We start from the raw sequence: 14,023 nt of genomic DNA, 5'->3' as shown, positions 1-14,023 counted from the left end.
TCATACAGAGTTTCGACTTAGACCTATTTTTAGTAGTGTTAATTACTTTGGGCCTTTATAATTTTGGGTTTTGGCTTAGGGAACAAGCTATCCTAAACTATAAATAGAGGGAGTAACTCTTATTCTTAAAAATAACAAACCTCCTGTGAAAGCCAAATGATGGATGAAAAAAATCTTAAAGATTGAAAATATTGAGACAAAATAACTAGATCTTGCACATGTCCATTGATTTCTCACTTAAAGTGAAACTGAAGCAAATAATCAAGACACGTTGCTTCAACTCAAAATAAACACACAGATACTAAAAAAAACTTGATATAAACCCATGCCATGCCAGAGGTAATTGAAGGCCAAAGTCTTAAAATACTTGATATGAAAAACTTAAAAAGAAAATGATGTTCAAAAGCAATGAAAGGTAACTGAAGGCCATGGTCTTAAAACGTAACATCACCCATGAAAATGTGATAGCAGGGTACCACCCACATAATTGGTTGTTCCAATAAAGATTACTCCTTACTCTAAAAATATTTAATTTTATTATATTTCATTATTAATAAAATATCACTTTTAATGAGAAATACATTAACCAATTGATAATAATAGAAACAAAAGGAGTAGCATGTAAAGTAGTAAGCATTTGAAATATAACGACAAATACACCAAAAGGAGCATTTAAAAAAAAATCATTTCCTAACAAGACCATTATAATCTTCAGGTCCATATGGTTCAAATAGCTCTGCAAAAGTACTCTTCTTCCTCAAATGATTACATTTCATGTCTTTGCACAACTGATCGTTATACCATATCCCGCAACTAATAATGCATGATCTCCAATAAAATTTTCCAGCATATTGCTTCATGTTTTCTTCCCATACTTTGACATCTTTTTCCATTTCTTTAATACTTGGCAATTCAATATTTCCATCTAAAAAATATGCTAGCCACTGACATCTCATTTCATTAGAAACAATATTTGATATGCCCTCAGAGTATCCTATCATCGCAAGTTGTGGAATTCGAGGATGAATTATTTGTCTGAAATTGAAAAACATGTATTAATTTTGGTGAACTTTAGCACTTACACAGACACCAGACACGACATCGACAATAACACATTGACACTCATAATAATTCTACAAAATAAATAAGTTGAATTTAATTATAAGTGTAGGTGTGTGTCTTTACGTGATAATGATTTTCTTCAAAGATTCGGTGCTACTAGTACTGAGTCTAAAAGTATATGACATAAAAAATTATCAAACGGTACTGACCTGTAAAGGGGGACCGATGATTTTTCTGAACTACTAATATAATTTTGGAATGTTGATGATTTGAATATGCTTCTAAGTTTTTGGTCACCTTTATATCCCGTGGCAAGAATAACCAAATCTGTTTCTAGAGGCTTAGGTTCTTCATTAACAATCAAACCTTCTTTGCAAAAGCTAAAGTTTTGTGATTTCTTTATCACAATGGATCCTTCTTTTACTTTGTCAAAAAAGAACTCAGGAAGCACCCCAATTTGACATGCAGAGATTTCTTGAAGAAAACTATGATTAGGTACAAGTCCATATTCCTTCAGTGGCATTTTCCATTTCAAATATGTTTCAACAAGTTTTGAAATTCCCCATCTCTGAAAAATCAAGAGTGCAACTACATAAGATACAACAAACTACATGTGAAAAGTGTTGGTTGTAAAATGTATCTTACCAATGGTGAAAGTAAAATGGCAAGAAGGAAGAGAATGGAGTTTTCTCCGGGCTTGTGAACTAAAAGTTCCGCAAAACGGTTGAAATAGAAATATCCAAGACCAATGATCCAAATGTTGAAATCTAGGAGAAACCAGTGTGCGTTTCGATGGATAATCGTGCAAGGATGGGTGACTCCTATAGAAATCAAGGGAGATGAAGAAGTGTTACAGAACAAATAAACATAACTTCATATGAAAAAGGTGCAAAGAATTATATTCTCACCATTTGCATCTGCACATTCAGAAGCTATATCAAGAGCTGATTTTCCTGAGCCTACTACTGTAACACTCTTGTTTTTGATCAATTCAGAAGCAATCTTGTTGTCCAAGGAAGAGTAATCCATAGAATGCATAACTTTACCCTTAAAAATTTCTGGGCCTTTTCCAAGAGGGAACTCAGGAATGTTTGGCAAACCACTATATTTACCAATGCAAAGAATAACAAACTCAGCTTTGTGCACCTATATTTTCCAATAGCATAATCAGCCCAAATTTACTTATTTGTTATTCATTGTTAAAACTATAGCTAAACTTTCTTAACATTAAAGAATTTTAAATTTCATACTTGTATAACATCTCACAATAAAGTAATTTATGTTATATATTGTGAGAAATATTATTGGAGTTGATCATAGATGTTAGTATAACATTATAGTCTTGTCTTGACGATTGGGCTAATCTTTGGTAACTTTAAAGAATTTTAAAAATTATTGGAGCGGATCATAGATTCGGAAATTAATTTCTATTTCTTTTGCATTAAATTTTTATTATGTTAAGATTTTTGTATAAATATGATTAATAAATTTTATTTATAATATGAGTTAATCATAAACAAAAAGAAATATTTTATTTGAAGAAAAAAATATATTTATAAATTGACAGTGTCATCTAAAATTTGTTTTACAAATCTAAAAATTTTAAAAGATTTTATTGGTGATTTATTTATTTTGATTTCTATCTCTTTTATATGTGAGAAAATAACTTTTTTATTATTTGTCTTTAATTTATTTATTAATATTATTACTAAGAATGTAGATTGTATATAAATAGATAAAAGAGTTTTACATACTATTATATTTGAATATTATTTGAGGGTGACTTAAATTTAAAGATTGTGAAATTACTATTTTGAGACAAAAAGTATTTGTTTTAAGTATTATTTTTATTTTTATAATTTCTAATAAAACAAACAATATTTTATAGTATTTAAATTTCTACATGCCTTTGTCCACTTTGAACCAAGAAGAATAATGTGATTTGATTTTGAGATGTGAAAATGAGTTTTGAAATGTGTCATATTAAAATAGAGGTGACATGACACATTGAAGTATTAACTCTAAGACGTATTTTTTTAATTTAATAAACTGATAAATAGATTGTTCACTACGAGAAAAATTTTCTCCAACCACGTGATATAGTGACATGAAAATCACGTGGTAAAAAAAAGGGGAGTTGCGACGTGATAATTACGTCGCTACATATTTTTATTAATAAAAAATTGAGAGTCAGACTTGCACATGGGAAATGCTGAAAAAAATTTAAAAAATTATTGTGACGTGGTAATCGTGTTGCAACTTAAAAAGTAAAATAAGAAAAATAAAAAAGTCAGGCGTGTAAAGGTTGACAGATGATGGGAAATTTGAAATTTTCAAAATTTAAGTTGTGACGTGAAAATCACTTTGCAACGTTAAATTCAAAAAATATATATATATATATATATATATGTTTAGGAGGGAAACTTGTGAAGTAAAAATCACATGGTAAAGTTGTGAAGTGAAAATCCCGTGGCAAAATTCTTAAGGAAATTTGAGAGAGAAACTGAATCATGACTGCGTGAGAGAGAAAAACTAAATATATAGAGCAATCACCGACATAATTTTCACTTCACAACTTTGCCACGTGATTTTCACTTCACAACTTTGCCACGTGAAATAAAAAAGTCAAGCGTGCACAGATTGACAGATGCGGGAAAATTTAAAATTTCTAAAATTTAAGTTGTGACGTAAAAATCACTTTGCAACGTTAAATTCAAAAATAAATAAATAATGTTTAGGAGGGAAAGTTGTGAAGTGAAAATCACATGGCAAAGTTGTGAAGGAAATTTGAGAAAATAGTTGAATCTAGGCGTGAGAGAGAAAAAATCTGAAAATATATAGAACAATCAGCAACGTAATTTTCACTTCACAACTTTACCACATGATTTTCACTTCACAACTTTGTCATGTAAAATAAAAAAGTCAGGCGTGCACAGGTTGGCAGATGGGGAGAAATTCAAAATTTTTGAAATTTAAGTTGGGACGTGAAAATCACTTCGCAACGTTAAATTCAAAAATAAATAAAAAATGTTTAGGAGGGAAAGTTGTGAAGTGAAAATCACGTGGCTGATTGCTCTATATATTATTCAGCTTCTTTCTCAAATTTCCTCTTTCAAATTTTTCTCCTCCATCATTTTTTTCTTCCAACATTTTTCCTTTTCTTTCTCAAATATCAGCTTTCAATTTTCATCTTCAAATTAAAAGGTATTTCAAGACAATCTAAATTTTTTATTTTTTATTTGTTAAATATTGTGTTGATTTTTTTTTAATTTTATAACAAACATTGTTAACAAAAATTGTTCAAGATTTATTAAAATCAAGCTTCAAGATTCAAGCTTTTTTTTTATCTTCATTGAGGTATTGAAGCAATTTTTTTTTCAAATTTAAAAATTAATTTATTAATATATTTAAACATATTTTTATTTAAAACAAAATATTATTTTTTATAATATATTATTTTTATAATATATTATTTTTTATTTGTTAAATATTGTGTTGATTTTTTTTTAATTTTATAACAAACATTGTTAACAAAAATTGTTCAAGATTTATTAAAATCAAGCTTCAAGATTCAAGCTTTTTTTTTATCTTCATTGAGGTATTGAAGCAATTTTTTTTTCAAATTTAAAAATTAATTTATTAATATATTTAAACATATTTTTATTTAAAACAAAATATTATTTTTTATAATATATTATTTTTATAATATATTATTAAAATATATTATTTTTCATAATATATTATTTTTTTCAATATATTTAAAAAGTATATTATTTTTTAAATATAATGGTGTGAAATAATGTTTTTTAAACATAACAATTGTATTATTAATTTTAAAATATATTAAAATATAAAATAACAATTATAGTTTTTTATTAAAAAAAATCATTTAATAATTTGATTTTCACTTCAGAACTTTGCCACGTGAAAATCACGTTGCAACTCACTGTAATCTTTTTTGTCATTATTGTAATACTGAATTACAGTAGATAAAGTGGGAAAATATATGCAGAATGTTTTGTCAGGAATATCACGTGGTAAACTGTTACAACATGATTTTCATGTGTCAAAATTGTAACGTGATTTTCATGATGCAAAGAGTTGCTGCACGTCTTCCTGATATGTGAAAATTCACGTCGCTAAAAAACGTGTTGTGTAGTAATTTTTCACGTTGTGATATGAATATCATGTGACTATAAATAATTTTTTTATAGTGGACGTGCTATTATAACATTTTTTTTAAATAAGTCTTGATTTCTTCACCTTATTTTTTTTAATATGGATAAATTATTGTAATAGTTTCAATCATATATGAATATGATGAATATGTCATCAATATGAAAAAAAATGATATATGAATTATATCAAACATTCTAATCAACAATCTGCTTTTCATGGTAATATTAATCGTAAATGTTATGATAAAAAGGTGATAAAGTATATTAGTCTCTCTCTTTGTTATAATTAAATAAGTTATTGCAAAGAAACTATTGATAATTCTTTTTTTTTTCAACATACTCTCTCCATTCATCCCATAATGATTGATTGATCCGGTTAATCATTTTACATAAATTAAAAAATAAAATTGAAAAAATGAATGATATTTTTATTAAAGTGTTTTTATTATATATTAAAAATGATAATATTAATTAAAGAGTAAAATTAAAAAATAAATATTAAAAATTAAAATATATTATTTATTTTATTTTATTTTTTATTTCAAATAGATCACCTATTATAAAAGATGTAATATTACTTGGTCAAACAAAAAATATGAAATTAACCAAATAAATAAATAAATAAAATACAAAACTACAATCAAAATATACATACCTCAGTTGATAAAGTGTTAGTATCTTGCACAGTAATATGCCATGTTCCCTTGGAGCCAAAAGGAGTTCCATCACCATTCCATAATCAATATCTTGCTCCAACATAATCAATATCAATAACTTTGGAATTAAATCTTATATAAAGAAAAATGGAAAAATGTTGAGCATAAGAGTTAAGATAATCCAGCACTTGCTCACTACTTGGACAATCTTGCTTCACAGAAGAATCCCATGGAAAATCTGAAAACTGGTAAGCTTGTTTGGGGTTTTGAAGTTTGGTAGATTGAATAGTATGTTTCCATACTCCTCCAATGCCATCATCAGCTTCAAAAACAACTGGATTATATCCAATTTTTACAGCATATTTGCAAGCAAGTAATCCACTGATTCCTGCTCCAATAATTGCAACCCTTTTTTCCATTTTAGATGATAACAATAATTGATTGCTATGGCTATTTTCTGCTCTGTTGAACTAACATAGAGGTAGATAGTGTTTTTAAATAAATGCATTGAACCATGAACCGGACTATTAATTATTTAAATACTATATTTGTTTTTCTTGTGTTGTTAACATCGTTTCAAAATTGTTTGCTTTAAAGATGATCTTTATCAAAATATTATATTTGTTCTCTGATGTTGTTAACACCGTCTCAAAATTGTTTGATTTAAGATGATCTTTACCAACATGTGTCCTATTTTTATTTTTTTTTATCGTATCTCTGACTTTCTAGTCTCTTCTGACGAAAAGATAAAACTTTTCAGCCTCGGCACTTTTTCAAACTGTAGTTAAAGTTACTAAATTCGTAATATTCTTAAAATATTATTCGGGGTAAGTATTTTTTAATTTTTTTAAATGGTTCTTATAGTATTATAATTTTTGTAATTTTTTTAAAATGAAAATAAATTTCTTTACTACAAAAAGGAATTATCAATTGCATCCCAATTGACTCTATGAGAAAAATAGATTAGGTCTTCACGTGATCAGAAGAAGATAAAGTAGTCTTAGAGTCTGACAGTTATCTATCAGAATCACATTGATCTTTGCGTCAGGTTCTTATCATTTGAGGCTGACTTCTTCAAACTCTGGTCTTCAAACGTTGACCTCTTCAAAGTCTGATCATCAGAAGTTGATTTCTGATACTTCAGATTCTGATCTTTAAGTTTCTCTTTAGATGTTCATTATCATAATCAATACTTAGATTATTCCTGAAATTTTAGTCTATAGTCCTGCACACTTGAACAAATATTAGTATACCAAATTGTTCTTTAAATACTTTGTTACCATCAAAATCTAAGGGATATGGTACGAACCAATTTTGTTCCAACATATACTTTATGAATATCATCAGTCCTATACTCAGTAAAGGCTCAACAGAAAGAAATGGAACTCAGGATAAGAAAGTGTGAAAACCTAAGGAAACTATCACCTCTCTAATAGCTCATACATCTCATAGAGTTTCCTCAAAAGAAGATTGATATTTTGTAGTGGATGTTCAAGGCACGTGACTGGAGAAAATAACTATCTTGAAGAGTTAAAGTCTGACTCTAATAGTTATGTTATATTTTACGATGGAGCTAGAGGAAGAATCAAGGGCATAAGAAAACTAGTTGGTCCAGGTTTTCCTTGTCTTTATGATATGTTGTTGGGAGAAGGTCTAACTATTAACTTGATCATCATGAGACATCTTCATGATCAAGATCTGAATGTGAACTTTAACAAGTTTGAATGTATTGTCTCAAACAAAGATCAAGAAGTGTTAATGAAGGGTTCAAGATCCCAAGAAAACATTTATTTGTGGAAATCTCAAAATAAAAGTCAACCATTAACATGTTTGATATCCAAGGTTGATGAGACTAAGTTATGGCACCAGAAACTTGGTCATCTCAACCTCAAGAGCATGAAAAATATTATATATGAAGATGTTATCAATTTAGTCATTCTATCCACAATCACCCAAATTGCATAAAATATTCTAGGAATATTTGACAAACCAGCCACAAAATCTATCGATATATTATCCCACTTCCATTTGGGGATATCTAACAGTTGCATCAGTCTAAACAAATTCTAATGCTCGATCTTCCACTTTTGACAAATCAAACATGAATAAACAAATTGCACAAAATCTATCTTCATCCCTGGTCGCTAAAAAAATTTCTTGAAGTCTTGGTACATTTCCGTAGACCTAGGATGAATACTAAACCTGCTTTGGTGACTCTGCTCCAAAATATTCTTCTTAAGTTCCTGCACATCAGGTATGAAAACTCTATTCCTAAACTTTAAGATCACATTCTCTTCTACTCTAAATTCTTCATCTTTGCTTTAGTTAATTGATGATAGACAATCAAACAAAGTTACATCCAAGTTTTGGTTCTCTCTGATCTCATCGAGAAAACCACTAGTCAACTTCAGCATGTCCAATTTCACATTATCAGCGGTCACCTTGCACACCAAGATCAACTCTCTTAATTGCTCGATCAAATCCAACTCTCTAGCGATCAAGGCTGACATGTACAAGGACTTCCAACTCAAAGCATATGCTACAACATTGGCTTTACTGGGATAGTAATTCAAACCAAAGTCGTATACTTTCAAAAACTATAATCATATCTTTTGTCTCATATTCAGCTCCTTTTGATCAATCATATATCTCAAAATCTTGTGGTCACTAAATAATCAGAATCTAGAACCATACAAATAATGTCTATGTATCTTCAGCATAAATACCACATCTTCCAACTCTAAATCATGAGTAGGTTAGTTCCTCTCATGAATCTTTAGTTGTCACGAAGCATAAGTTACCACTTGTCTGTTATGTATAAGCACGCCACCTAAGCCCATCTTAAACGCATTACAATATACCACAAAAGGTTCCTTCGAGTATGGTAATATCAAAATCAGGCGTTGTTGTCAACTTTTTCTTAAGTTCTCGGAAGTTCCCTTCACACTAGATATCCCACACAAAGGCTTGACTCTTTTGAGTAAACTGAGTCAAAGGTAGGTCTAGCTTCGAAAAACCCTCAATAAATTTTCAATAGTAAGCAGCCGACCGTAAGAAACTTCAGATCTCGACAATTGATTTCAGAGCCTCTCACTATATCATTGAATCTATCTTAGAAGGATCAACCTCTATACCACCACTAGAAATCACATGACCGAGAAAGCTCACTTCTCGCAACCAAAACATTTGGATAACTTGGCATATAATTTATTCTCTTTCAAAACCTGAAGTACACTACGAAGATGCCTAACATGATCTTCATCTGACTTAGAGTACACCAAGATGTCAGCAATAAACACTACCGCAAAATAATCCAAATAGGGATGGAAGATCATATTCATATATCCATAAATACACCAGAGGGAATTAGACACACCTAACGACATGACTGAGTACTGATAGTGACTGTATTATGTCCTAAATGCATTCTTCAAGATATCTTCATCCTTCAGTCGAATTTGATGATAGCCCGATTTGAAATAGGTTTTAATGAATACACAAGCTGATGGGTAAATTAACAAGGGTATTAATCTTCCAATGTAGTAATAAGGGAAGTTTCCCCAAGTATCGATCTCAAGGATTGCTTGATAATACAATGTTTGGGTTCTATCTTAGTTAAAAAAAAGCCCGGGGTTTTAAATTGTTGGTTTGAAAAGTAGAAAATAGAATGCAAAAGAAAGTAAAGACCGTAGTTGAACGTTTAAAAGTATTGTGAGTGAACATGCTATGGAGGGAGTATGATTGGATTCATCAACAACGTTAAATTAACCCTGCAACAACTTGATTCGATAACATTTACTACCGGTTCTTAAGGGTGTTTACTCCTAAGTATTTAATGAAAAAACCTTTAATCATTCAAATAAATCCCTATGTCCATAGTGAATTACAGATGAAATTAAGTATTATTCTAATCAAGAATATTCCGATTTCCACATCGTATCCCTAGCCCAAGGTAATATCTATTATGAATTATTCACAATTAAGCATTAACAATGGTGGTCAAGCATAAATATTAACCATAAATTAAACTCAATTTTTCTGAAAGAGAAAGCATTAAGCACAAATTGTAAATAAATCAAATATCACAAAATCAAAGTCATCAAAGGTTGAAATTTAAAATTGTATAATAAATTTGAATCTGGGACACCCTCTAGCATTTAAGGGTTTAACTACTCATAATAATATCGAAAAGCATGACCGAAAGTGTAGACATTATAACTTAATGGAATAAAAGAGGTCTTTAATCACAAAATTTCATGAAAATCTTGATCCACCGCGAATTCTCCAGTGCTCCAGCCTTCAAAATGCATTTTCTGTACTCAAAAATCGTCTAACCCTTGGAAATTCGAGTTTCTCGGCTAAATAGGAAAATTCTGGGCCTTTTCAGATCGGGGTCGTGGCATACGCGTATGGCCTCCACCTATACATGTATGGGCACTTTTTACTCTGACTAATATGCGTATGGCCTAGGGTAATGCATATGTCCCATCTGGAGCCATACACGTAAGGCTTCTGCCTATGTAGAGAGGGCCTGGTTGGTTGGCCTCATACGCGTATGGGCCTTCTCATACGTGTATGATCAAGGACTTGAATTTCACCCCCTCCTTTTGTTACGTGTATGCTAAAAGGTGGTGATGAGTGGCCATACGCGTATGAGAGGCCTCATACATGTATGGGCAGGAAATGTGCATTTTTCTCTCTTTTTCTTCTGCTCATGTATTGTCATCCAATTTCCTTTCTGATCTAGCTCATTTTTACTCTTAAGTCATGTAAACATATGAAAAACTACCTCAAGCGCTTAAAATAGCTCATAACTATTGCCCAAACTCACAGTAATTCACCTGCATTTGGCATTCAAATAACATCAAAACTAACACAAATGGTGACTGATCACATGCCCCCACTAACTGATCCATAAGGTCGTTGATTATGCGAAGAGGATATGTATTATGGATAGTAACCTTGTTCAGTTGGCGATAGTCAACACACAATAGAATAAAATAACTAAATCTTTAGAGAATCTGTAGGAAACACAATTGAGGAGACTAAATCTCACAATTAACTTAGGTTGGATTATGCATAATGTTGGAGCAACATGTCAAGACATCTTGTTCAACATCTTGCAAATACTTGTTTTTCAAAAAAGCAGTCAATCACCAAAAGTCAAACCTAACAATACGTCTCGTTCCTAATGTTATAGATCAAAGCATATAAAACTGATAAAAATAGCAATAAATTTAAAATAAATGAAGAACGGCTCCAAGGCCATTCCACTCACAAGAAACTACTTTTGCTGAGTATATGTACAACAATTGCACATAGCTAACAAAACAAACAAGAGAGAGGTGAGAATACACCTTACAAATGATAATGATGAAAATTATCAGCAGGATGGTAATTAACGACAATCACAAATATATCATTCACACAAAATACAATCATAACTTAAATGATAATGTAAATCCTAATGCCACAAACACCTTCATCAATATCCATGTGGTATCGGGTTTTTGGGGTCAGAGATTTGTTACTAATTACCAATGTCTCTGGTTCCTCTTGAATTGTGTCCCTCTCTGGACGTGAAACCACCATGGTTCCTCTTTGAACTTGGCCATCACTGGATCCAAGTCCTGCATAACTCCAAAATACATGCATGCATGATCATGTATAAATGAAAGCATGCAACTCAAGAATCATCAAAACATCACCATCAAAATATCAACATCAAAACATCATCTTCAAAATATCAACATCAAAACATCATCTTCAAAATATCAACATCAAAACATCATCATTAAAATATCATCATCAAAACATTATCAAAATATGACTCCACTCTTGAACCAAGATACTTCAAATCCCATGTAATCACTTTAATCCCTTCTAATTACTAATCTTCAAAAATGTAATTTTAAAATAATTCTTTTTTATCTTAAAAAGAGTAAAGTTATATTATTAATCAAAAACTCTAACTCATCAAAATACTCAAAATTTCTCGAAACTCAATTATATTAGTCATGACTTAATAGAGTCCTCAAAATGCTCAAAAATAGCTCAACATCTCTCAACTCTCAAATTTACTCTAAATTACCTAAAAACACTCTAAAGTATTCAGAAGTGCTCTAAGGGAAACTATCCACATGTGATAATTCTATTAACTCTAAGGGGTGGCAGTTCAACTCATATTGCTCTAAAATGACCCAAAGGTTACCAAAAGATCACTGTCGTCAAAAATTTCTCAAAAATCGGTGAGAAACTTATTGAAATCGAAAACTTCCAAAGACGTCCTGAACCGCCCAGACACCCTGTCGGACCAGAAATCTCTGTCATCCACTTTCACTTTTTATTTTATTTTCATTTATTCTGATTGGAGATTTTTGAGGGAGTAGGCAGCTGATGATTTTTCTCAAATGGCCAATAGTTAACTATATAGACCATCGTATTAAGGTTTGCCAATTTTTGAAATTCCAACGTTTGCCCTTGGATATTATTGTGTGATAAAATGAGCTTCAATTTGATGAAATAAAATCAACTAAAAATTTATAAATCAACTTAATTATTTTATTTTTCTCTCTACTTATTTTCCTTATATATTTTGATTGAAATATGAAATAAAAATGAATTAAATCAAGAAAAAGATGAACGCACGAAGATGCGAGAAAAACAAATGAATGCACAAAAATAATCTACGTACAATGTAGTTTAGTAAGACACACAATCGCGGATCAAACATTGAAGTTAAAAAAATACTCGGATGAAAAAGTCCATACTAATCAAAATGCGAATGCGCATATATGTTAAAAAATAAAATGAGCACACCAGATTAAACTACACGTAATATAGTTCAATAAAATATACAATTGTAGGCCTAAATTTGAAAATATTATTCATTCACAAAACTGAAATTTTATTCTTGACAAATGAAATTAAAGTTGGTTTCCTGGAAATTTAAAATGCATGGACAAAATTGGGGAATGACAACTGCCTATATTTAATTACCTTTAACTCGAAAGTATGAATGACAACGACCTTTATATGTCGTGGTCGAAGATAATTAAATATGACAAGATCTAAATTTTGTGCTTTAAAGGAAAAATTGTGGGATAGATGAATTTCATGAAGGCTCAACCTTGATAGGGATGTGTAGGGTTTGCGTCCACCCGTCAGCTAGGGTTTCTCCTTCAATGACAAATTTACAAAGAGATAACAACTAAGAGATACTTTGAGAATTAACAGCGGAAACTGTTAACACACAAACATCGAAAGATCCTTTAAGACTTAACAAAGAAGACTTTCAATTACCAATCAACGAAATATTCTCTGAGAATTAATAGAGAAAACTTTCAACCAACGGTCCTCAAAAGATTCTTTTAGATTTAACAAAGAAAAAATTCAACTAACAAATACCGAAAGATTCTACGGGAATTAAAAAAGACAACTTTCATTTAACAATTATCGAAAGATCCTTTGATACTTAACAAAGCAAACTTTCAACTAACCATCATTTTAAAGTTTCTCCGAGATATAACCGAGATATAACCGAGAATACTTTCGATTAGCGAGCATCAATAGATTTTTTAAGATTTTGACAACAAAAACATTCAACTAGAAATCATTGAAAGATTCTCTGAGGACTAAAATAAAATATTCCAACTAAAAATTATCGTAAGATCCATTTAAACTTAACAAGGAAAACTTTAAACTAACCGTCATTTGCACAGTTCTCCAAGAATTAACCGAGAAGAATTTCAACTAGCGAGTATCGAAAGATTTTATTTTTTAAAATTTGAAATTTATGAAGGAAAATGTGTAACAAGAAATCACTGAAAGATTCTCCGAGAATTAACAGAAAAAACTTTCAACTAGCAATCATTGAAAGATCCTTCGAGACTTAACAAAGAAAACTTTCAATTAATTGTCATTTGAAAGATTCTCTGAGAATTAACAGAGCAAACTTTCAACTTAGCAACATCAAAATATTCTTTGATACATAACAAGGAATATTTCCAACCAAAATAAAATGAATGATAAATGGCAAATCCTATGAGAGTAAAACCTTAAAATAAAGATGCACATAACAATTAGGAGATCCTCTGAGAATTAACAGAGAAAACATCTAATTAACAA

General features: G+C 30.2%; 1 pseudogene; it reads right to left on the bottom strand.

Moving 5' to 3' along the window:
* Positions 1-615: 615 nt before the first annotated feature.
* Positions 616-6,485, bottom strand: LOC127115403 (probable flavin-containing monooxygenase 1; annotated as a pseudogene).
* Positions 6,486-14,023: the final 7,538 nt, after the last annotated feature.

The sequence above is a fragment of the Lathyrus oleraceus genome, chromosome 1, assembly GCF_024323335.1.
Source record: "Lathyrus oleraceus cultivar Zhongwan6 chromosome 1, CAAS_Psat_ZW6_1.0, whole genome shotgun sequence".
In the NCBI taxonomy this organism is placed as follows: Eukaryota; Viridiplantae; Streptophyta; class Magnoliopsida; order Fabales; family Fabaceae; genus Lathyrus; species Lathyrus oleraceus.
Note: the sequence above shows the minus strand (reverse complement) of the source record. Positions and strands in the feature narration are given on the sequence as shown.